Source organism: Anolis carolinensis, chromosome 2 (genome assembly GCF_035594765.1).
Source record: "Anolis carolinensis isolate JA03-04 chromosome 2, rAnoCar3.1.pri, whole genome shotgun sequence".
NCBI lineage: Eukaryota > Metazoa > Chordata > Lepidosauria > Squamata > Dactyloidae > Anolis > Anolis carolinensis.
Window position 1 is genome coordinate 53,733,686 of NC_085842.1, and position 26,458 is coordinate 53,760,143.

The 26,458-nt window shown below is 40.3% G+C and overlaps 1 long non-coding RNA gene across 1 annotated transcript; it reads right to left on the reverse strand.

Annotated features, from left to right (window-relative positions):
- Positions 1 to 303: 303 nt before the first annotated feature.
- On the reverse strand, positions 304 to 25,838 carry LOC134297181 (uncharacterized). The gene is made up of 3 exons (XR_010003941.1): positions 24,623 to 25,838; positions 12,705 to 12,842; positions 304 to 1,123 (listed from the first exon to the last, which is right to left on the reverse strand). It is a non-coding gene; the product is annotated as an uncharacterized LOC134297181 (long non-coding RNA).
- Positions 25,839 to 26,458: the final 620 nt, after the last annotated feature.

Genomic DNA, 26,458 nt, shown 5'->3' on the forward strand with positions numbered 1-26,458 from the left:
CAGGTGAGATGACTTTGATAGCCTCCAATGGGAGGAGACCACAAAGAATATGTGTCCTGGCACTACATGCTGAGATGTGGCAAAGAACACAGCAGAGCCTATTTAAGGCTGTTGCCCCCTGCTCTCCCTCTTGATCCTGAATTCTTCAACCCACCATTCTGATTTTGAAACAGTGCAACTTGTCTGGCGCCTTCGGGACTGGATAGGAATGTTTATCCCTTGTGCTGGTGTTTTTCCTACCCTACACTGTCAATAGAGGATTTGACCAATGGCCAGAGTGACATCCTAAATAGGTTGTAATTGGGGGTGAAATCAGGAATCCAGTGAGCATCTTTGACATGCATTTGATGAGGGTTAGGACTCTAGAACTGCCCCTGTGCATCACGAGAGCAGAAAGATGGGAAATAGACTATCTTTGAAGAGGGCCTCCAAGTTTTGCCCTCACAAGAAGGCATGTGACTTGAGGGTAGGGCCCCTTGCGTTGACCTTGCAGAAGTTGGCTAGCCTGGAAGCAAAGCACATTTTGAAAGTGTTTATTTCAAAGCTTAGGTGTTTTTATCCAGGGGAAGAAAGTCTGGGAGAGACCAACTGCCTGAGTTGCTTGCACACTAGGTTGCCCCCCCTCCCCTGTTTGAACATCTTAAGGGATAATTGCCATGTATGTATTTTATTTTGTTTTGTTTTATTGTGATTGCCTAGGCTTGGCCCCATATTAGCCACCCCGAGTACCTTCGGGGAGATGGAGGCAGGGTAAAAAATAAAGTTGTTGTTGTTGTTGTTGTTGTTATAGGTAATAGGTTAAAGTGGTCCATATTTCAATCCATTTTGTTTGTGGTCTCATTGTTCTATGGTTTAGAAAGCAATGGCCTCAATCTATCTATCTACATACATATATATGGTCTTATTCAAGGGCTACATAAAATGTATATATAAATATAAATTAAAAAGAAAAACACATAATATAATAATACATACATAATTCATATTATTCTAACCTTTGCACGCCGCTTAAAGCCTATACATACCAATGCGGAATCTAACTTCTGGAGCCAAGAATCTCAATCCATTTCCTGGGGAAAAAACACACTCTTCTTTCACAGTGGAAGAAAGGACGATTTCTTGTCTGAAAAGAAGAGCAGAAGAGAATTATGCAATATTTTCAAACAATTTCAATGAACTTCATCTTCTTTAAGGTCAATCCACTTGTGTTCAAATGGTACAATAGAGATGTAAATCTATAATTTGATCTCTTTATGCTGTTGAAGGCTCAAGAAATGCTAGAACTAGCAATCTCATGACTTTAAGTGGAGTACACTTTGCTCTTGTAAGATTATACAGAGTTGAGGACTACACAGGAAATCAGGTGATATTGTGGAATTCATTCTGCTTATTGATGTGCAATGAGCCAAGTCATATTATTGTATCGCATGCCATACAATAGGTAGGACCCAGATTTACTTATGCTTAAAATCATGTGAAGTCCCATAGGTCTACTGTAAGTCTGACTAGTGTAAGTCTGACCAACTCCATACCTCAAAATGGTGTCCCTAAATCCATGAAGTTATGCACAACAAACGGAGCCCCGGTGGCAAAGTGAGTTAAAGCGCTGAGCTGCTGAACTTGCAGACCGAAAGGTCGCAGGTTCAAATCCCAGGAGCGGCTTGAGTGCCCGCTGTTAGCCCCAGCTCCTGCCAACCTAGCAGTTCGAAAACATGCAAATGTGAGTAGATCAATAGGTACTGCTCCAGCGGGAAGGTAACAGCGCTCCATGCAGTCATGCCAGCCACATGACCTTGGAGGTGTCTATGGACAATGCCGGCTCTTCGGCTTAGAAATGGAGATGAGCACCAACCCCCAGATTCAGACATGACTGGACTTAACGTCAGGGGAAACCTTTACCTTTACCTATGCACAACAAACAGCTTATTGGTTGATAAGAAACTCCATCCAGCTACAACAAATGGGATCAAACGCATTATAGGTTGAGAGGAAATTGCATCCTTGTCCATAAGATCAATGCATGTTGCTATGCACTCAACCAGAACAGAAGCTGATGTGTGCTGATAATCTCTGCACAAGCTATTCCCTTTGCAGGGGGAAATGAAACTATTTCTCCTTTGGCAGGAAGGCAGCAGTAGGAATACACTGCTACTGATGAGACAATGGTGCTTTCTCTCAAAAGATTCTCAAACATTATTTAGTGTGATGCCTTCACTCTTGCAGTATCCTATGTAATAGGTCAAAGAGTGGGAGCAAGATGTACCTTTTTTCTGCTTGATTGCAACACGCATCGTAACCGTGTACCAGTTTGTCAGATCAATACCGAGACGGGCTTTTAGAAGGACTAAGAGTTATGGAGTTTGAAATAAGTGAAAATCTGGGCTCACCACTATAAGCAAACTAGGTCTTAAATGTTACTGCAAGCACACAAAAATATGACCCCAGCTAAAGAAACTGAACAGAGAGAAAAAGGGATGATTGACTGGAAATTCAGTTTTCTGACTCAGGCTAACAAGCATTAATCAATCCCCTCTGAAACAGGTAAATGAATCCTAAATGAAATAAACAATGAAACATCTTCCCATGTTGTTTTAACTCAAAACAAATTTTGCAGCACTCTTTTATTTACTACCATCTGTGGAAACATACATCCTGGCCTTACAGAAGACAAAATGTTCCAAAATTTAAGAGCAGACAAAAACAAATGCAGTATATGCTCATCATATGCTATGCAACCTTTGTTGAGTTGTACATAATACAATCCATGAACTGTGTTTTTTCCATGTTCATTCCCATCATAAAAGTCATCTTCTGCAAGAGTGTTTGAGGAACTCCTTTCCCTTCCTAGCTCATGGAAGATGAATTTTGCACCTAGCTATTTTGCAAGACTAGCTATGGGACATACTGTAGCTCATTTGCTTCAAAAATCTATAAATCATTTCAGGAAAGTAAACATATGTGCATCTTGAAAAATGAGCACCACTAAATTATGTTTGCTTGGAAAATGTGTATATAGTTCTGTTGGTCAATTGGAAAATGTGTAAGCCCATTAGCAAAACCGCATACAAAATATAATTTGGAGAGCAGGTGCACAAATCCACAACATGAACTTGCACAGAGAAAGAAAAAAAAAGGAAGGAATGAATTTCAACCCGATATGGAACCGACTATAGGTTCTGAGAAAACACAATACAAATTGGTGTGACATCTGTGTTGTACCAGTCATGCTGAAATTGTGTATTCTGTGGAGAACAATGGATCTGCTTTGAGATTCCCACTCCTAACATTCAACATCATAGGCCTTGTATAAAATAAAGAGGAAACGAGGAGGAAAGGGAATCACTGTTCTTATCAATTTCAGGACATTGTAATCTTTCTAAATGTATCCGTCTAGTAGCTTTGGTGACTTTCTTTCAAGCAAGATAAACGTTTATCCTTTCTCTTCATGCTCTATGCTGTTTTTTTAAGTGTCAATTTCTCAGGATAATCTCCGCTTCAGTGGATAACATCATAGATAATCTTCTTTCCTGAGTGACCTTTCTGCATAATAACCCAGCCAATTCATTGATGACTTTTGATTCCTCCTAAAAAGTGAATAGAGGAAAACAGAAACAAGAAAAACAATTCCAACTAGTATTTTATGATCTCACAACATGAAATATACTTTAGTGCAGCTTTCTTTCATGGCACAGCAGTAACACATACCAAACTGGCTGCAAATCAAATGTTTCCATGTTTATTTATTTTTAAGTGTTTTGTACTCTATTTCTGATTTTTAAAAAGCTCCAGAGTTATGTAGAAGACATCAACATAATAATAACAACAGGTTCTGTACTAGCATGGAGTAACTACTGGTTACCTTCTTATAGATTTGTGTATAAACTGAATAGCAGTCCAGCATAATGTAGTGGCTTAAGTTTTGAATTCTAAAACTTAACTCCAACCAGAGTAGACCAGGGTTTGTTTTTCTGCCAACCCTTGGCATCCCACTGCAGGACTTGAACACTTTAAACCTCACTTTTCTGAATAATTCTTGGGGGATACCCTGGGAGAGATGAACCATAAGTTGGAATTAATTTGTAGGAACATAAGAACAACAATAGGGCCTCCAGTATTTGTAGGGATCAGGGGCACAGGACCCCATGAAAGTGGAAAACCACAAATTAAAAAAGCACTTCTCTAGGAATCTCTAAATCAGGCATGGGCAGACTTCAGCCCTTCAAGTGTTTTGGATTTCAACTTTCATAATTCCTAACAGCTGGCAGACTGTTAGAAATGATGGGAGTTGGAGTCCAAAACACCTGGAGGGCCAGAGTTTACCCATGGCTGCTCTAGATCCTCCAGTGTGACTTTATGGTCATATTGTTCAAATTCACAAATAATCAGATCTGCATAAGTTAAACTCACAATGTGGAGGGCCACTTGTACATTGGATGCATTTGTAAGTGGAGTCTTACTCTTGAACAAAGTAATTACACTGATTTCATCTTTCCCCCACTACTGGATAGTAGTGCAAGACTCAAGTCTGATTGCTATCTATCTTTTCAAGTCAATTTCAGGCCAATATGGTGCATTACACTTTTCCAGCCATGTGCCCTGGTGATGTTGGAAAGTAATAAAACCTGCTGAATCCAAGCAGCCAGTTTCTCCAATGTGTTACTATAATTACCTTTTTCTTCCAGCTCCTATTACTCACACTAGCATAGTGTACCAAGAGGATTTTAGTTGTAGAGTTTTATGACAAATAAGCACTGGAACAAATGCATATTCCAGGGCTGTCCTAAACTGGATTATCTGCCAGAAAATGTGGACTCGACACTGTAGACGTATATTTCTGCATTTTAACTTTGGTAAGTTTTTCTTGATTATTTTACCGATACAATGTTCCCTCACTTATTGCGGGGGTTACATTCCAGGACCACCCACAATAAGTGAAAATCCGCGAAGTAAGGACACTATATTTCTTCTATGCGTGGAGGAGAGCAAACCACAGACCACTTACTACAATGCAGTCTGTACTTTATTTTAGCAGTTACATTGTACAGTATACCTGCAGAGAAGAGGAATGGAAGCTAAATAACCCTTTTTTATTTCCAACTCTTCCCTATCCCCCCATCTCCCCTTATTTCTCCCTCCCCCCTTTCCAAAACCCTTTGCACACTGCAAAAGCCCACAAAACAGCGAAAATACCGCAATAAATGTGTACATTAATATTAATTTAAAACCCCCGAAACAGCAAGGGAGCGAAAAGTGAACTGCGAAGTAGCGAGGGAACACTGTATTTACATGTTTAATTATATGACTTTTATCTGAAAATCCTTCATTATTTATGGCAGGGGTGGGAAATTGGCAGAATTTGGTGGGGGGGAGTCACATTGTCCACTGCCCATATGGCCCTGGAGATCACGCACCATCCCATGCATCCTGTGCCTCTTAAATGTTTTTAGAACATTTGGGAGTATTTTTGTATGCATTAAAACTGTCCCGTTGATGGCTTAGAGACAATTTCATTATAATTTTGGCTTTCTAAAAACTGACATAGGAGTTCACTTTTTCAAGCAGGAAAAAAACTAGAATTCAACTTCCTGATTCCTTCCTAATAACAACAACAACAACAACAACAACAACAACAACTTTATTTTTGTATTCTGCCTCCATCTCCCAAAAGGGACTCGGACGGCTTACATGGGGACAAGCCAGATCAAAATAATTAAAATATAACATATTAAAATTTATAAAACAACATCATAAAACAGTATAAACAACCAAAACATAACTCAGTATAAAACAACCATTGGACAAACCACCAATGGCCTGAATAGTAAACAGATTCTGAGCTTCAATATGTTTCTCCTAGGGCTAAAACATGGAGATGGAAGAAACACAGCAGTGGGGCCATTTAAGGTTTCAAAAACATGACATTTACTTTTTAAAAAGACAAACTTTCAAAAAAAAATAGAGGACTTCAGAAGCTCAAAACCAGCCTTGAAAAGGGATCTGCATTTTCATACCCAACATTTCACTAATTAAAAACTGGGATATGTGTGGAAAGTCAACATCTGAGCGGGGTGAAGATGGCAAAAGTCAGGAAGATCTGCTGAAGTTTCCTTTTTCCTGAACCTATTGGGAGGGCAAAATTTATGCCCATTCCCTTGTCTCCCCCATTGAGTTAAACAACTTTTGCAGTTTGAACTCAATGTACAACAATTGGGGTAAACTGAAGACAAAGGAGAAACACTGGAGGAAGAGAAAATTACTGGGCCATTTTAAAAGCAGCTAAAAGTGGACAAAGAAGAGGATTAATTGGGACTGTTGGAGAGCATGCATTCACCCAGCCCTCATTTATAGTTTTGGAAAGCCAAGTTTCCTTTCTCCTTTCAGGACCCTGCTTGTTGCTCTTGTGTTTCTTGTGAGTGTATTCCTCACCTTGTAGATTTTATCAAGAAAAACACAGTTCTTTGATCCTGAGTTTGAATCTTTAAAACCTGAACTTTATCTCTAACCTAGACACAGGCTTTCTAGGTTACTATAGATGTGTTGTTCTCTCTCAGTTGCAATTGTCCATCTGTGACACATAAATAAGAGTGGCTTCTTGTAAAAGGCTGTATAGATGACAGAGAAGAAAGATAAAACTGTGCTGTGAAAGGGTAGTAAAAAGAGAAAAGAAACCATTCTTTCTATCTGCTATCCTAGTTTATCACTTTACACACTGAACTTTATTTAAAGGTTTACATTACTCAAATAGTTGTCTGTTAAGTGCTATTGGTTCTATTTGTTTTGCTCATTTCAGAGATATAGGGTCTTTTGACTAAACAGAATATTTTAACAATTTTACAATATACAGAAGTCTCACGAAAGTGGATTTGGAAGAATTTCCTGTAAGTTTCTTATAGTTATGAAATCAATGAAAACACACTGCAATGTTCGGCTTTTCTTCCATTATAAATATTCAAAGGAAATACAGATTTCACTGGACTAAATAACATTACTGATGTGATATTTGCAAACAATCTAGGTCATTACAAAGTGTGCTCTTGTATTTCTCTTTTCTTAATATATAGGTTTGAGGTTTCACCAGGTACAGTGATTTCTAAAGGGACCGAGCACAAAGGGGTTTTCCTTCGTAACAGATTACAGCTCTTTTTCTCCAGCCTTTTCTTACAATACACACCAGAGAAGCTACATGTCCTAGAATTGGTTTGAAGTCAGCTGAAAGAACAACACAATAGCCTTTGAAATGGAGTTGCTTGAAGAAATGAAACAAAAATAAAGCCCAAAATGTAAAAGGCTGGGTAGCACTTCAATTCTCAATGCTTGCCCTGAATATCTTACTTTGCATATTTATGAGTAAGGAAAAAGAACATGCTGTAAACTCTCTCTGGCTATTTAATATATAGAAATATGCCCATCAAAAAAACAAACAGAGCTCTGCTCCCATCCTTGTTGATTCAATGTTTCTTGATGTTCAGAAACCAAATTTCAAGAGAGAGTGTTGTAGGAAACACAAACCCACTAAACAAATCTTGTCATGACTATATTTTTTATTTATTCTTTTATAATATTTGCCCCATGCCAACTATGAGTTAACATGCATAGGCATTGCAGTTTGCATCGGAATATAGGAAACAATTAAAGAAAGCCAGCTCGGTCGTCCAGGAGCAACATCCAAAAACCAAGTTGGCTAATACTTTTATCAGATGCTAAAAAAATATTTTAAAGTTGACCTTTCACATTCTCTCTTTGTTAGGAAGGACATGGAAGAAAAACAAGGACATTCTGAAACCAAATTGGCTGCATGTTCAAGTCATAGCATCTATGGTTAATCTCAAGGTATTGTATGCAAACTCTAACAAATCATTTTGAGGTGGGTTGTCATCAGTTATATGACAAATTACTATAATAGCCATAGTGGCACAGTAATTTGAGTGTTGCATTAAGGCTCTAAAAGTGTTGCATTAGGGCTCAAATGGAAACCATGGAAACCCACTAACTGATCTTGGGCAAGTCACACTTTTGTAGTTCTAGAAGAAGAAAATGGGAAACTTGATATGAACAAATCTTCTTGAGAAAATTTTATGCAAAGGAGGCAGACCAGAGGAAAAGAGGTAGATTGTGTCAATCAAATAATAATAATAATAATAATAATAATAATAATAATAATAATAATAATCACGATCTGCCAACTGCAAAAGGCCACCCTACTGGGATCTGCACACATCATCTGAAAATACATCACACAGTCCTAGACTCTTGGGAAGTGTTCAACTTGTGATTTTGTGATACAAAATCCAGCATATCTATCTTGTTTGCTGTGTCATAATAAATAACAACAACAACAACAACAATCTTTATTTATTCCCCACCACCATCTCCCCAAAGTGACTCAGGGTGGCTCACAGAAGCACAAGTGTTGAACATAAAATAAACAATATATAAGCATATAGATGATGACAACATAAATTTACAACAGCAAACATACATAAAATGTCATATAACAGTTTTTTTTAAAAAAAAAAAATCACAAAATGCAGTGGTGCCTGCAGATAAAACTGGGTGTCTCAAATTAGCAATTCAAGTGCCGAAGTAAAGCAATCGCTAAGTCCTCAAGTCTAACCATTAAAATCTACTCAAGGTCAAAGGCCTGTCTAAAAAGCCATGTTTTTAGACTATACCAAAAAGCTTGAAGAGTGGGGGCTAATGTAATCTCTCTGGGGGGGGGGGCATTCCTGAACTGGGGCGCCACCACCAAGAAGGTCCTCTCTATCGTCTCCACCAACCGTACTTGGGATGGTAGTGGGACCAAGAGGAGGGCCTCCCCAACAGATCTCAGAGCCTACACCAGTTCATAGAAGGAGATGCGGTCTCAAAGATAGGTTGGACCCGAAGCATATAGAGCTCAATTACAATCAAGGAAGAAGATACAGCTCTAAATCCGTGGAACCTGAGAATTCTGTTTGACGAACAGAGCTTTTGGAGGTCTAGTGTCACCTTATATTGAAACTGACTTGATCACAAATAACAAGGGTCAGTGTTGATTTGAAAGCACATAACAACAAAACTATAGTATATCTACTGCTTTGTTTTTGTTTAAAGGGGGTTCTTTTAACTCTCTTTCTGAGGAGTGAGATAACCAGTGAAGTTTTCTCAAATAAAATGTGTACCTTTATTGATCTCTTTTTATTGCATGATTCACATCCAGACTGTGTTCTGATCTGTGTTTAATTCCAGAGGTTGTAAATTAGGTAAAGTGCTATTCTGTGCAAATGCCAGGAATTTCACACCCATACCTGGTTCTGCTATCAGCCAGTGGAAACAATGGTCATATAACGTGCAGTGACTTGATATAAGACAACACCTTTGTTCCTAAGGCAGATATTGAGGGTGGACTCTTTTTATTTTAATTAATTTATTATAATGATTGCTGCACATTTATATCTGGGACAGACTGTCACATCCAGAATGGCATTCTGCTTGGGGTGTACGTCTTTGAAAATAGCCTTACATATTCACCTAGTGGCTGCTGTGACATTACAATGTACAGGCATCCACTAGGCAGTGGTAGCCAGTGGAATGGTTGTTGTGCCATGGCCCAATACACAGCATTCACATATGCACATCAGGACACCAATTTGAAAGTGTCAGATCACAATAGGAGCACCTGATGAGCATCAGACATGCCAAATATGCATCAGAAATGTTCAAAGTGCATTAGAAGTGCCCAGTGAGCACTCTTGATACCTTTGCAATTTGATGCCAATCCACTGTGTTTCTGAAACATTGCTATGGATTCATAAAATTATAAAGCAGGATCACAAGCATGGTTTGTCCCCCAGCAAGATAGAAATATTATGTACTTGGAAGCTACAAATAGGCTAGTTGTTTATGATTTTCATTATCCAATAATGAAGGCATAATAACATTATATTTCGGCACTCAATGAGGGATAACATTAATGCTTTTGTAACATAAAAAAGAGCCACACAATTCTAGTAATAGATATAGCTTCATTCTATGGGCTCTACGAGTTTGAAGTTTGGTCAGAGATACCAGAGGAGCTCTCTGGCTGAGAATTCTTAAAAACCCCAAGTTGGGTTCTCATTGGAGTCAGCATAAGTTTCAGTCATTGGAATCACCCAATGAATGGAAGGTACACAAAAACAAACCACAAAAAAAAAAACAGATTCCATAGACTACAGCTATAACTGTAGTGTGAAAGAGACCAGACATTTGTTAGATACATGATGTTGCATAACAGTACAGGGGAAAATTTTTCCCATAGTTTAACTTCTAGATTATGTGCCTATGCTGCTATCTCATGCTTTGTTGTGGCTGTTGACATGATGCTTCTAGTGGAAGAATGTGATTTGCACCATGGATCAGTAGCTATAACATTTAGATATTTTTAAGTAAATAATGAAACTTTTTTTAAGAACCCCCCCCCCCCCAAGAAAAGTCTATGGTTATTTCTGAAATATAATTCATACTGACTACCTTTGGAAGCATTTTAACTATAATTATCATCAGTTGCTTCTTTTGAAAGTCACCTTTGTTTCCAGTAAACTACATGGCACATACTTATGTGTTGGACTTCTAAAGTATGGAAACTTATTTTATTCTTTCAGATGTATAGTACTTGGTTGTAGACAATGTCTCTCTTCTTTCCAAGATGAATCAAATTGTAGTTTAGCAGAAATGTGGCGGATTCAAAGGCAAAGCTACAGCTAAAGGTTACAGTTTTGTATCATAATTTTTGTTCTTGGCTTGCTGTGAAAAATAATGATCTGTTGATCTGAAACTGTCATTCATGCCGAGTGCCCATTAAGATAGCATCTGTCTCCATATTGGATCTCTCTCTAAAATATTTACTAACACTTAAAACCAATAACAATCCTCTTGTAGAAGAATCTTAATGGTATTTGTCATGACACATAGACCATCGTGACATCAATAGAGATAAAACCACTCTTTGAAGTGTTGAATTAATGTCCTATACCTTTGAGGAACTTCTAGTAGTACAATCCTGCCAATATTTAGTCAGGAGCAAAAGGATTTTGCTCAATTGGACTTACTCCTAGTTTATTATAGCTGGAGCCAAGCAGTACAGTTCTGTATATGTTTTTTCAGATGTAAGGCGGTGATCATCAGCTTTGCTTTTTCCTGGATTTTTTAAATGAAACTGAAGACATTTCACAATTTTAAGTGAATTGAAATGGAATTGTCTCCCATTTTGCACTGGCCAAATCAAATATACTGGAAATGTGAAAGGGGTTATCTTGTGCTTTCACAGTGGTATTGAAGATAGGGGTCTTCATGGGAATAGTAACCCCAATTCAGTGTTCTCATAGCTGAATACACAGACATTTAGCAGTATTAGGATTGGGAAAGGCTGTTTAGTCTCACTCTGAAATGTTTATAAAATGGAATATGTTGAACATTATCACTGTACTATCTATCCATTTGACACTTGTCTGGGATGTCATTGTGAAGCTAATGAATATAGTATGATCTCCACTACCCTGTTTCATACTCTTGGAAGGGAAAAGATTTCAGTAAGCAGTGGAAGAATTGCCTGTGATTAGTCCATCCTTCCTTTCTTATTAATGGCAAATATGGGAGATGGCAGTGTATTTCACAGTACAGTCATTAGTATTTGCAAGCAGAAGGTGAGCAACAACCAATCCCATGCAGCTGTCATCCAGCCACAGGATCTCTGAGTGCATGTGCCTTCAAATTACATGTTGACTTATGGTTACTCCATGGATTTCATAGGACAAGGAATATCCAGAGGTGGTTTTGTGAGTTTCTTCCTCTGAAATATAGCCTAGAGCAAGGGTCCTCAAACTAAGGCCCGGGGGCCGGATGCGGCCCTCCAAGGTCATTTACCTGGCCCCCGCCCTCAGTTTTATAATATAATATTTTATATCAGTTTTAATAATATAATATATTGTATATACATATAATATTGATAATAATCTTGTGTTATACAATATAATACTAATAGTAATACCATATAATAATATTAATTATATGTTATATATTACATATTATATAATAGTATAGTGGTATAGTTCAATATAGTAATATATAATGCTAATATTGTGTTATGCTAATAATATAATATATTGTATGTACATACAGCTGCTCTGAGTCCCCTTCGGGGTGAGAAGGGTGGGATATAAATGTAGTAAATAAATGCAGTAAATAAATAATTAATTTTAGACTTAGGCTCGGCCAAAGTCTGACATGACTTGAAGGCACACAACAGCAACAACAACAACAACAACAACAACAATCCTAATTAACTTGACTATCTCATTGGCCAGTAGCAGGCCCACACTTTCCATTGAAATCATAATAGGTTTATGTTGGTTAAAATTGTTTTCATTTTTAAATATTGTATTGTTCTTTCGTTGTTGTTGTTGTTGCACTACAAATAAGACATGTGCAGTATGCATAGGAATTTGTTTGTATTTTTTTCCAAATGATAATTTGGCCCCTCAACAGTCTGAAAGATTGTGGACCGGCCCTCTGCTTAAAAAGTTTGGGGACCCCTGGCCTAGAGCAACTAATATTGACAGTTCCCACTTCAAGTATTAACCAGAGCTGACCATCCTTAGCTTCCAAGATCAGACAGGATCTGGTGCCAAGATAAAGCAGGCTTAGTAGTCTTTGTAAAAAAAAACATATAAAGAAGTTTTACTTACGAAGTCACATTACTTCCTATGATGAGAAGCTGCGTAAACAAGTGTTCTTCGGAGATGGATGAAACAACTGCAGGCTGCAAAATGGAAGGCAGGCAAACTGTCTTCAGACTAATTTATGCAGAAAAATGGATGCTGTGCCTAAAACCAACAAAAAAAGAAATAACACCTGTTCAAAGACCTGGAATCCATGCCAAATGAGGATCAAATTAGGGAGCTGGGTATGTTTTTCCTGGAGAAGAGGAGGTTAAGATATGATATGATAACAATGTTTAAATATTTGAAAGGATGTCATGCTGAAGATGGAGCAGGTTTTTTCTCCTGCTCCTGAGACAAGGACACAGAAAAATCCATTCAAACTGCAAGAAAAGATATTTCACTTGAACATTATGAAGAACTGACCATTACAGCTGTTTGCTAATAGAATAACCTTCCTTGGAGCATGGTGGAGTCTCCTTCTCAAAAGGTTTTTAACCAGAGGTTAGATGGCTATCTGTTGGAAGTGTTTTGATCATGTATTTCTGGAGGGCTCATGTGATCTCTTCCAATTCTATGATTTGGTGAATGCAAATGCATACTGTCCTAAATTCTAGAAAGAAATGCAGAGTAGAAACTACTGGATATAGGCCTGTTGGGATTTTTACCTATAGCATTTAAGAGGAGTTATGCAGACCCTTTCCTCCTCATGGATTTGTCTATCACTGGACAATTTTTAGTAGTTCAGTATATAAGTGAAACAATTCTGTTTTGAGGAAGAAGCTGTTATGCTGCTTAAAATGGAAACAATACACTTCCAGAAATTATACAGAGAGAAAAAAGAACTATAAAACAGTTCTATAAATCTGAGACTTGCTTTTTTGCTGGGTTATATTTCATTGTCATTTTAATCTCTTGGGTTTTCTTTCTTTCTTGATATTCAGTGGCCTCTTACTTTATCTTTCTTTTCAACACTGTCACTTTGGGCAAATAAAAACAAGTGAATTGGTCCCCACTCTATACCCTTTGCCCTGAAAAATGACAGTAGGGAAATGCATTCTCTATGAACAGGAGGAAAAACACTTGTGGGGTTTTCTGGTAGGCTTGCATTTGCATTTAATTCAACCAATCAATCATTTAAAAATAGATTCAGATTCATTCCTTAACCCCACAGCATACATGTAGGTGACACTTGGAACAAATTAAGAATGTTCAAGTGTTTCATGAAACAAATTAGAAGTAGAGATGTCAGTAGAGATCTTTAAAATTGATTGTAACTTCCTTTCAATTCAGTGGAAGAATGGGAGGGTTAAGGTTGCTCAAACAATGCCTTCGTTAGTATTGCCAATCCTTGTTATTACCATTGAGCAGCATGGAGTATTTTCTTGGAAAACGTTTTTTACAAAACAAGCAAAAAGTAAAAGTACAAAAATTAACAATAAATAACAATACAGCAATACTGAATATAAAAATACATAGTATCATCCAAAATTATCATTTATCCAAATGTATTGTTCAGACTATATGTATCTTGTTTCAGTGTGTCCCTATGACAATTAATATAGTTGATAAATGGAAATGATATTTCAGCAAAATTGGTTGTGTCGAAGTCTCCATGCAATTTTTTAACTTTTTGTATTAGTTCACCTGGGATGGAAAGTTGGAAATGTTGAAAAAAAGGATGTAAAAGATACCCCTTGCCAATAGTGGTTGCCAATGCTTTTAATTGCTCAGGCTTCTATGCTTTCAATCTATTTGCATGCACAAGGGTAACCACCCCCTTTACCCAACTATGAAAAACAATCCCAAGTGAAGTTGGGATAGCCAAAGCCTGCTTGTTTACTGGGTACAACTGAAATCAGGGTTGGCAGCCATGCATGGGTCCTGAATCGAGGTATTGGACAGCACACTGCTGGCCCAATGCATCAAGGACGACAATAGGGGGTACAGTGCCAGCTCTTGTCCATACAACACTGGGTCACCTGCATCACCACGCGCCCTTGTGGACACATGACAGACCCCTCATTGAGAGGGGGGGAAATGATATACCAGATCCCAGGCTCATGCCAACCACCCCCAAAATGTGACAAAGATAAAATGAAAGAACAGTAACGACATAATAACAACGAAGCAAAAACAAAACTGAGGATGGGGTGGGGGGAAACTCGGAGGCTGGAGGAGTCTCAGTGCTGACTTAAATAGTCAGCAGGCAAATCACAGGGAAGGAGTCTTCCCTCCGGTCTGCCCCTGATTGGCTATCTGAAAGAGGCATATGCAGGGATACTTGGAGAGGAGGAGCCCTGCCAAGATGGCCAAGCAGAGGATTATGACGCATTGTAATTGCTGAAGTTTCCACTGGTGGAGGTCTCCAATAGCAATGCAATCTGCTCTTGGTTTTGCAAATTTATCATACAGGCTGCTGGAATTGCAACGATGATCTTAAACCCCCAGATGGTTCATACCCTGTTTCCCAAAAATAAGACATCCCCTGAAAATAAGACCTAGCAAAGTTTTTGTTTGGAAGCATGCCTGCTGAAGGGAACACCAGAGCATGCAGGATCAGTAAATGTACATACCATAGATAGTTTTACATAGAAATAATGGTAGTAGCAAGAAATTCTTGATAGGATTCACAGTCTGGTTATGCTTGTTTGTGATGATAGCTATTCTACAGTATATAATAAATGTTCAATTTTTTGTTCAACAATAAATATGAATTATTTTTCATGGAAAAATAAGACATCCCCTGAAAATAAGACCTAGCGCATCTTTGAGAGCAAAAATTAATATAAGACACTGTCTTATTTTGGAAGAAACACGGTAGAGGGGCATACATTTGGACAGGTAAGCTGAGCCAGAACTGTTTAGGGATTTATAGGCTAAAACCAGCACTTTGAATTGTGCTCAGTAGCAGGCAGGCAGCCAATGGAGCTGACATAGTAGGAGGGTGGTATGTTCCCTGTACACTGCTCTGGTGAGCAACCTGCCTGCTGCCCATTGGACTATTTGCAGCTTCCAAACAGTCTTCAAAGGCAACCCCATGTAGAGCACATTGCAGTAATCTATTCAGGATGTAACCAGAGCATGGACCACCATGGCCAAATCAGACTTCCCAAGGTACAGGCACAACTGGCACACAAGTCTTAGTTGTGCAAAAGCTCCCCTAGCCACCGCCGAGATCTGGGGTTCCAGGCTCAACAACGAGTCTAGGATCAGTATGCTGTAGTCAATGAAAAATGCAAACAAAAAAGAGCACATAAGAAAAATGCAGGCAAAAAAAAAATACATTTGGCAGGAAAGACGTCCTGAAATAGGCATGGATTTTTTTAGATTAAATTATAAAAAGAAAAAGAATGGAAAGTCTCAAAATGCAACATGGAAGTAGTTCTGAATGAGAGAAACCTGGCGAGATTTTGAGAAATGTAGCAAAAAGGAGACTAGAAGATTTTCCCATCTCGAGCTGGAGGCAGAGAGTGCCTGGCCAGGGCTGCTGGGAGAACCGGGTGAGGCCTTGATAAGAGCCTGCATGCACATCAGTGCATCTCAAAGTTGCCTTTGTTCTTTTCAGTAAAACAATAACATCAAAATGTCACCCACTGCTCCTCAATTACTTGTGTGTTGCACACAATAGAAGTCTGAGGATTACCAGCTCTGCTGGCTGCTATTCCCAGCACACCAACTGTGCTTTGTAGACTGAGAAACAAAAACCTGCTAAAGGTTATTTCTGTCTCTGCTCTCCAAGCCTGAATTGCAGGTCAGAAATGTGTTCCAAGTGAAAGCCTGAGTCACCATGGCTATTTCTGGTCACTGAGTGTCAAGACGCTTATTAGAAGCAAAGGAGCGTTGCAGTAGGTGTCCTGACCAAATCTCATTCTGTGTAATTGCTCTTCTCTAATACAGATTTTCTAAAAGATCTTGGCAAGAAATTGCTCTTCCTTTACCTCCTTTAGTTTCTTCAGATGGCTGTCATATCCCATGAATATGAACCCTGACTCCAGTGCCAAGACTATTGTATTTCTAGTGATGGATGCTGTGATCCCATACCTGCCGACATTTCAGAGATGAAAACCAGAACTCATGCAGCCAAGCAATATCAATGTGAAGTCAAGATGGCAAAAGGTGCTAATGTGAAGCAACACACAAGCCAGGAAAGGCTGAAGTAGTGTGCTTTTGCTAGAGTCAATGGGAAGGACTCCTCCCTTTCACTTCTTCTTCGTTAATTACCTTTACATTTATCTTAGGCATTCACATATTTTTCATTACAGCTGGTCACAAAAACTAGCCAACATTTGCTGTTCCCCAACCCATCAATCCCCTCGTGTCTTAACTTTTTATATTGTGAGACTGACCAGCAAGTGAGGGACTTCCTCATTATTAACATTGGCCTTTTCTGCCTGGTTGAAATCTTTCAATAAAAAATTAAAAAGTCAAAAATTCATGTTGATAATGAGGTCTTATTCAAAGTTCCATGTTATTTTTCTTACCCAACTCTATCCATCTCTGCTGGATGCAGTCCATTAGGTACTAAATGTTTAGTGATTGCTTCAATTAATATATAAGTTTTAATGAGCTTTCTCCAATGAGATACTTAATTTTGCAATGCATTAAAGTTTTCATTACGTTTTGGATAGTCTGGATGATCTCAATGTGTACTTGTGCTCCTGAACTTCTCAAAATAGTTGTTGTTGCTATTTGCCATCAAGCCAACCTCAAACTGGATGACGCTTTAAACAAGAGATCTCCAAGAGCTCTGGTCATCAACTGCCCTCTGCATGTTTACTCAGAAGTATATCCCTTGAACTACAATTGTATTGGATGCAGTCCTATACACACTGACCTGGAAGTCAATTCTGCCGAGCTCAGTAGATTTTCTTGAATCATATGTTGAAAAGGAGCCCAATAGACACCTAGTTCAACCATCTACAGGAAAACTATAGTTGCAGCACCCCTGACAGTAAGATTGCCAGCTTCTATTTGAAAGCCAGCTCAGTATTCACTGAGGCAGTCCATTCCACAATCCAGTATCTTTCGTCATCAGAAAGTCCTTTTTATGTTTCATCTAAAACTCTTTTGTAATTCTAACCCAACAGATGGAACCTTCAGTGGCGCAATGGGTTATGCCGACAGAACTGTGACAGAAAGGTTGGCAGTTTGAATCCAGGGAGCGGGGTGAACTCCCTTCTGTCAGCTCCAGCTTCTCATGCGGGGACATGAGAGAGGCTTCCCACAGGGTGATAAAACATGCAGGCGTCCTCTGGCAAGGTCCTTGCAGACGGCCAATTATCTCATACTAGAAGCAACTTGCAGTTTCTCAAGTTGCTCCTGCCATACAAAATAAACGGATCAATTCATTCCCTTTATAGCAGCAGAAAAAAACTTGTTCTCTCTTATATATGCCACCCCTTCATATATTTGAAGATTGCTGTCATATCACCTATCAATCTTTCCTTCTCTAGGTGAACCATTTCCAACTTAACTGTTCCACACAATGATTCATTTCCAGACCCATTATCATCATCCCAGTCTTAATTGTGCAATAAATTTTAAGCATCCCATCTCACCACACATTGCCTGTGGCCTGTGGGGTAAATCAGGGGATAGGAAACTGAATGCCCACACTATAGTCCAAAACCATCCAAGAACCTTGCAGAATAGAGCCTAGAATCCAGGTTATTTCAGTTCATTTCCAGCACCCTACAAAATATATAGATCTATTGTGTAGCGGGGAGTTAGCAAAAATTGTATCAGAGAAGCTTAACACTGCAATCTTAAACATGTTTAGTATGGGATGCCTGCCCTTGCTCAACACAGTAGGATATATATCAGAGTATGTGTTTGCTAGATGGTCCTATACTTCAGAGTAAACATTCTCTAGGTAGGCACTGTGCTTAATACTCAGTTGTTTAATCCTTGTCATAGCTAGTGCCAGTTTACATCTGTTTCCTGGTCCTAGTAGCAGGAAGAATGCCAATGGCATGTTTCTTCCTGGATTTTGTACCTCATCCAACGTTTAGCAGTTCACAGAGCCAAGAGCATGCAGTCCAGTGGGGAAGTGTGAGGAGATTCATGCAAAGGAGCACAGCCTCTCCTTCAGGGCTTTGGACGGATTACTCTAAAAATCTCAAAAGACACAATTGAAAAAGGCATGAGCTTATAGAAGTGTGCAGTGCACACGAAGGATGGGGTTCTCATTCAGCCAGGATGCATTTTTCCCTGTATGACAGTGACCAGAAATATAGACATCAAAAAATGACAAAGTGCTTTCACTGTAAAGTACAGTGACTATGAACAAAAGTGTACATGTGAAAAATCTTTTGGAAATTCAAGTTTAAATGACTACTTGAAAAGTAGAAATAGAACAGAGACAGAGTAGTATATTGGCTTGAGTGTTGGGTTAGGTACCTTTTAATGGTACCTGTTGTAAGTATTTATTGTCTTATATGATGTGTTTAATTAGCATATGATGTTTTAGTTCATTATGGATTTGTGTGTCAATGTATATGTATTGGTGTTTTTAAACTTTGTATGCCCATGGGAGAAAAGTGGGATATAAATGAAATAATAATAATAATAATAATAATAATAATAATAATAATAATAAGATACCAAGAGTACAAGTTCAAATCCTAACTTAGCCACATGGGTAACTTTGGAAGAATTTGCCTAAGAGGAAAATACTGACAAACCTCCTCTGAATATACCTTACCAAGAAAACTCAGGAATAAGTCAGAGCTGATTGGAAGGTGCATAACAACAGTAAACCAATACATAGATAAAATTTACTAAATTATTTTTTTAAAAAACAGAAATATTTCCATGGAACCTTTTTATCTGTTCTATTGATTTATTTCCAGTACCACACAAATGTAAGGCCCTTTCGGCCCCAGTGGCTGTACTTAATAATACAAGAAGAAGAAGAAGAAGAAGAAGAAGAAGAAGAAGAAGAAGAAGAAGAAGAAGAAGAAGAAGAAGAAGAAGAAGAAGAAGAAGAATATAATAATAAATTTATTCTTATATCCCGCCCCATCTCCCCGAGGGGACTCGGGGCGGCTCACAGCAATAATAAAAACAGTGACAAATCACACATTGTAAAAATCAAACATGAAAAGCAGTCATACAATCAATACATACATCACATGTTAAAACAAGGAGATAAAACAGTTCTAGGCTGAAATAGAGGGCTTCTGTAGCTTCGTGGCAGAAGTACTCAGCAAGGTATCAATAATCATGGCAGAACACTCTCTAATTAAATTAAATGGGCAGACAAATCAACCCCCAAAAATTAGTCGTCGAAGGCCCTCTGGAAAAGCCAGGTTTTAAGGCTTTTTCGAAAGGCAAGGAGGGTGGGGGCCTGTCTAATCTCCCTCGGGAGTGAGTTCCAGAGGCGGGGGGCCACAGCGGAGAAGGCCCTCTCTCTCGTCCCCACCAGCCGCAACTGCGAAGGTGGTGGGAGCGAGAGGAGGGCCTCCCCCGAAGAGCGAAGAGATCGTGCAGGTTCATAGGGGGAGATGCGGTCTCTAAGGTAGGTGGGTCCCAAACTGTTTAGGGCTTTGTAGGTGATAACCTGAACCTTGAATTGGGCCCAGAAAACAAACGGCAGCCAATGGAGCTCCTTAAACAGAGGCGTAGAACGCGCCCTGTAGTTTGCTCCTGTTAGAAGCCTGGCTGCCGAGCGCTGAACTAATTGCAATTTCCGGGCCGTCTTCAAAGGCAGCCCCACGTAGAGCGCATTGCAATAATCCAGTCTAGAGGTAACTAAGGCGTGGATCACCGTAGTCAGATCAGACTTCTCGAGGTATGGTCGCAGCTGGCGCACAAGTTTTAATTGTGCAAAGGCCCTCCCGGCCACAGCCGACACCTGGGCCTCAAGCGTCAGCCCCGAATCCAGGAGGACCCCCAAGCTGCGGACCTGCGCCTTCAGGGGGAGTGCAACCCCATCAAGCACAGGTTGCCACCCAATACCCCGATCAGACATACGACTGACTTGGAGGACCTCTGTCTTGTCAGGATTAAGTCTCAGCTTGTTCACCCTCATCCAGGCCAACACAGCAGCCAGGCACTGGTCCAGAATCCGAGGGGCTTCCTTGGATTTAGGTGGAAAAGAGTAGTAAAGTTGGGTGTCATCCGCGTAGAGATGGCACCTCACTCCAAAACTCCGGATGACCTCTCCCAGCGGTTTCATGTAGATGTTAAAAAGCATGGGGGACAAAATAGAACCTTGTGGGACCCCACAGGTCAAAGGCCAGGGGTCCGAGCAGGTGTCCCCCAGCTTCACCATCTGGGAACGCCCCTCCAGGAAGGACTGGAGCCACTGGAGTGCAGTACCCCCAAGGCCCATCCCAGAGAGCCGTCCCAGAAGGATACCATGGTTGATGGTATCGAAAGCCGCTGAGATGTCCAAGAGAACCAGCAGGGTCACACTCCCCCTGTCCAGTTCCCTGCGGAGGTCATCCACCAAGGCGACCAAAGCCGTCTCGGTACTGAACCCAGGCCTGAAGCCAGACTGTGATAGGTCCAGAAAATCCGCATCCTCCAAGAATCCCTGTAGCTGCGAGGCAACCACCCGCTCCAAGACCTTGCCCAAAAATGGAAGGTTAGAGATTGGTCTGTAATTGCCTAGGTTGGTCGAATCCAGAGAGGCCTTCTTCAGGATAGGCCTAACCACAGCTTGCTTTAGGCTAGATGGAAATTTGCCCTGTGATAACGAAGCATTAATTATAGGCATAAACCAATCAACTAACCCGCCACTGGCCTGTTTTAAAAGCCAAGATGGGCAAGGATCCAGGGCACAGGTGGTCGCCCTCACAGCCCCGAGGATCTTGTCCACATCATCAGGGTGCACAAGCTGAAACGAATCCCACAAGATCGAACAGACAGATGCCTCGGTTACCTCACCTGGCAATGCTTCAAGGCCGGCGTCCAAGTCAGAACGGATCTGAGCGACTTTGTCTGCAAAATGGTGAGCGAACTCGCTGCACCAAGTTGCCGAGAAGTCGGGTGGCCCCCCGCCCCCAGGAGGGTGGAGGAGCTCCCCAACAACCCGAAACAACTCCGAGGGTCTGTTATTTGCAGACGCGATGCGGGCAGTTGAGAAAGCCTTCCTGGCTGCTCGCAACGCCACGGAATAGGACCTAATAGCGGCCTTCGACTGTGTTCGGTCAGAGCTGTCCTGAGTTTTCCGCCAGCGGCACTCTAGTCTCCTTCTCGCACGTTTCATCTCCGCCAGCTCCCCAGTAAACCAGGGGGCCGGGGTAACTCCACGCTGTGAGAGGGGACGTTCGGGGGCTATCATGTCTATTGCCCTAGTCATCTCGCTGTTGTAGCGAGCGACCAAGGCATCGACAGAATCGTCAGCCTCCATGGCAGACAGAACCCCAAGAGACGACAGGAATCCCTCGGGATCCATTAGCCTCCTGGGGCGGACTATCTTAATCGGTCCACCACCCCTGCGGAGGTTTGAGGGTGCGGTGAGTCTTAGACTGATCAGATGGTGGTCAGACCATGACAATGGAAGAATAATTTGATCTTCCACTCTGACCAACTTGTCGCCCGCAACAAAAACCAGGTCGAGTGTATGTCCAGCTTGATGAGTGGGACCCGATATTACTTGGGACAGTCCCATGGTTGTCATGGCGGCCATGAAGTCCTGAGCTGCACCTGTCAAGGTGGCCTCAGCATGGATGTTGAAGTCACCCAGAACCATGAGGCGCTGGGAACCCAGCACCACGCTAGAGACCACCTCTGCAAGCTCAGGCAGGGAGACTGCTGTGTCGCGGGGTGGATGGTACACTAGCAGAATCCCCAAACTGTCCCGGGTACCCACCCTCAAGTGGAGACATTCGAACCCAGCGGATTGCGGGACGGCGCAAGAAGAAGAAGAAGAAGAAGAAGAAGAAGAAGAAGAAGAAGAAGAAGAAGAAGAAGAAGTCGTCATGCACCTAACTAGACATATGATTCCCTTTTCTCACTGGAAATGAGTGCAATCCCTTCTGCTGATGTGTCTGTCCCCCAGCACAAAAAGAGCAATATGCAAGGACGTCAGAGGAAGGGAGGAACAAAAGGCTCTCTTTTTCCTTGCCCAAGGGGATTCTTACACGGCTTACTCTATCCTCAGTGCTAGTAGTGGAAGGGTGAATAAATGAAGTTTATGAAATTAGTGAGAAATTATGAGAGAGATATTTGGCTGAAGCCGGGGAAGGAACCCATGCAGGGTCACACTTCCTGCTCCCCTGGTATATTAAGGGATTGATATTACATACCACAGCAAGCTTTTCTTTTCCATAATTTCAAGGCATTTTACCATGCTCATATTTGGAAGCAGCCAGTTATGAATCCCCACTCTAGCATATATTGGCCAGTTTGGTAGCATTATTTTAAAAGTAGAATCTAATGTGGCAAAAGATCCTCAAGTAAGTTGTCTATAAATGACATTATTATCATATCAATCAGCCATACCCCCAAAACCATAATGAATGGCCAAGATGGACAGTGGAACTTGACAATGGCATGGAGAAAACCAGTGTGGTGATGTGCTGCATGTGAACAGTTCAATATATTGTATATGCAGACACACAAAAATTTTTAATAGTCATAATGGGAAGAGATAGCAAACGTACGGAGGTACAGCACCAATTGAAGACATTTGGCTGAAACAGAAGTAAAAAAGGTGTTCCCATCCCCAAGTCAAGATATATGGTACCCATGATCATCCGAGTTATTTTGGCAGCTATGGCAGAAATCACATGAGAAACTTCCAGATGAGAAGGACTGGGCTTCCTAATTTGCTGACAGCACTGTTTGCAATTCATGCTGATGGACAGAATGCAAATCTTCCATGGTGCTGAAGATTTTCTCTTTCCCAACAGATTGCAGATTTTAATGGTTCTAGAAAGTGCGGAAGGCTGCTCAATTAGGTACACCCTGGGAAACTACAAGAGAAATAAAACCAAGACTTCACTCTAGCCTGCTCCCTGGTTATTTAAGATAGGGGCACCATTACATCCTTTTTCGATTACCCAGGTGCTTCAGCCCCATCTTCTTGTCCTTTGTTTAGCTGCATAACTTGTGTGTTGTTTTAAAATGTGTAGTTTAGTTATTACTGTGTCTCAAATGAACTTTAAATTGTTTTAACTATTTGATATTTAAATTGAATTTAAATTCAATAAACATGGAACAATGGCTTTTAAACTACAGGAAAGGAGATTCCACCTGAACATCGGGAAGAACTTCCTCACTGTGAGAGCTGTGGAACTCTCTGCCCCGGATTGTGGTGGAGGCTCCTTCTTTGGAGGCTTTTAAGCAAAAGCTGGATGGCCATCTGTCAGGGGTGCTTTGAATGCGGTTTCCTGCTTCTTGGCAGTGGGCTGGAGTGGATGGCCCATGAGGTCTCTTCCAACTCTATGATTCTATGAATTGTTTACTCAGTTTTATAGTCTTTGTAAAATTAGATATTAGTTGGAGTTTCTTTTAAATTGTTGTCAACTATTTTGCTCCAAGGATATTAAATAAACAAACAAATAAATAAATGCAATTCATGACAGGCTTATAGAATTATAAAGCTAGAAGAAACCACATTGGCCATCTAATCCAACCCCATTCTTCCATGCAGGAAAAAAAAAACACAAAGTATCTCTGACAGATTTCCATCCAGCCTCTGTTTAAAAGCCTCCAAAGAAGAAGCTTCCACCACTCTCCAAGGCTTCTTGTTTAAACTTTCCAAGTCCAGCACAACCCCTTCCAGGGTCAGTCCTGGTTAGTACTTGGAAGGGAGACCACCAAGAAATACCAGGTGTTGGTGGCTATATTTCAGAGAAGGAACTGGCAAAGCCACCTCTCAATATTCATTTCCAGGAAACCCTATGAAATTAATGGAGTCACCATAAGTTGCCAAGGAACCTATACACACATATATTCTGGTGATATACGTATATTTATTGATTACATACCTATATTCATCAGGCATCAGGTCTCACTCCAAAGTGATAAGGGGCCCATGCAATGTCCTCCATTCACTTGGAATCCTACGTCTTCCATTCTACATAGTCACAGAAGGCTGGCTGATGGAGTTCATTTTCACCAGCAAGTCAATTGATGATGGATGCAGGCCTTACTGGGATCAATCTTCCTAAGTTTTAACAAATAACCAGTTTGTTATTTATTTGAAGGAAGCTTCACTCACTACTGAATGCACAATACTCCAACATCATCACAACAAGAGCAAGAATTATTGCCCAGTGTTACATAGCATCCAAAACCATCTTCTTGAGGCAATCAATTTACAGAATTGACCTTAGAAGGCTGAGATGTATTGAACTAACCTTCTCTCTCCCCCGCCCTCTCTCTCTCCCTCCCTCCTTATATACTGAGTGTCCCCAAAATGTTTACACTATTAACAAGATTAAAAATGTCAATAACAGAGAACTGTCATTAAATTACGAGATACATTTTAAGTAAGGTTTGTTACTCTGTGCTTCAACATTGCGAGCAGTGCATTGCTACACAGCGGTGACAATTTGAACACCTTGAATAAAATTATAATTGAAGATGGAATTTGTAATTCTGACTAAATTGAATTATAACATTTATTCTCCAATATAAATGTATTTACTTAGCTTTCAAATAATCACCATGGATACTATTAGCTGTTAAAAGATGTATACATTTTTGGGACATTCTGTATAAATGTATGAGTGCATCCATCTCTCTACCCTTAGAGTCATCGCTCACACTAAGGTCTCTGCAGCTGCAGAATAGAACAAGCCAAAGTCATTCCCTTCTTACTTCACAGAAAATACTGTGTTCCCTTGACATAGCAGGCATCCATCAGATCCTTTTGAACAAAAAGTAGCAGTGGCTGATGCTTTTATGAATCAGCCCTCTGTGTCCAGCTGTCTTGTGAGGCTGAGGGATCCAAAGCAATGACACACTCACAAATTCACTGACTTTTCAACACCTCTGCCTTATCCCCTCCCCTCTCCAAAAAGAAAACAACATTTCTAGGTGGCCTTTTATGCTGTTACTTCCGGTTTAGCTCACACTCCAAGAGGCAGGAGCATTGCTGGCTCACAACCCAAATGCAGCTTCTTGCAAATGCAGCAGAGAGAAAGAACAGATTCCTCACACAGCCAAAGCTTGCAAGTCGGGAAGCAGGAATTCATGTCACAATCAGCATTGCAATGTCTTAACAACACTCTCTGGATACTCCCGATGAGCTATATGACCTCAGAATCATTTGGGAATCATTCCCCCCCCCCCCCCCCCAGTTTTGATTCTCCTGGCAATAGCAGCAATTATTTTTTTAAAAAAATAATTTGCTAGCTTCAAATTGAGGAAGTCTTACACCAGAGATATATGATGGTGGAAGTGCCCATTGATGGATAAGGCTCTTCACACTGCTAATGAAGTGGAGATGCGGTCACTGCAGCTAAGAGCCCATAAAGAGCTGAGTTGATGGAAAACATGGACCAAAATGGTCTTTAAATGCATCAAATGGTCCACCATGCCTTATAACAGGAACCAATAACGAGTGTTTTACTATTATGTATGGGAAAGTTTAAGTGGCGAATTGTGAAAAGAGACATAATAAAAGCTGCTGACAAAATTAATGTGCAAGGGCATTTTGTGAAGGGTTTTTGTAAAAAAAAATTGCAATATTTCTTCCATTAAATATACATTATAGTTGGCTGAAATTCTGTCCTAAACATTCTTCTTGGCTGACAAATATATAAAGAATATAATAACTACTTCCAGTTAATTTTTCAGAGCATTTTGGCACAAACAGT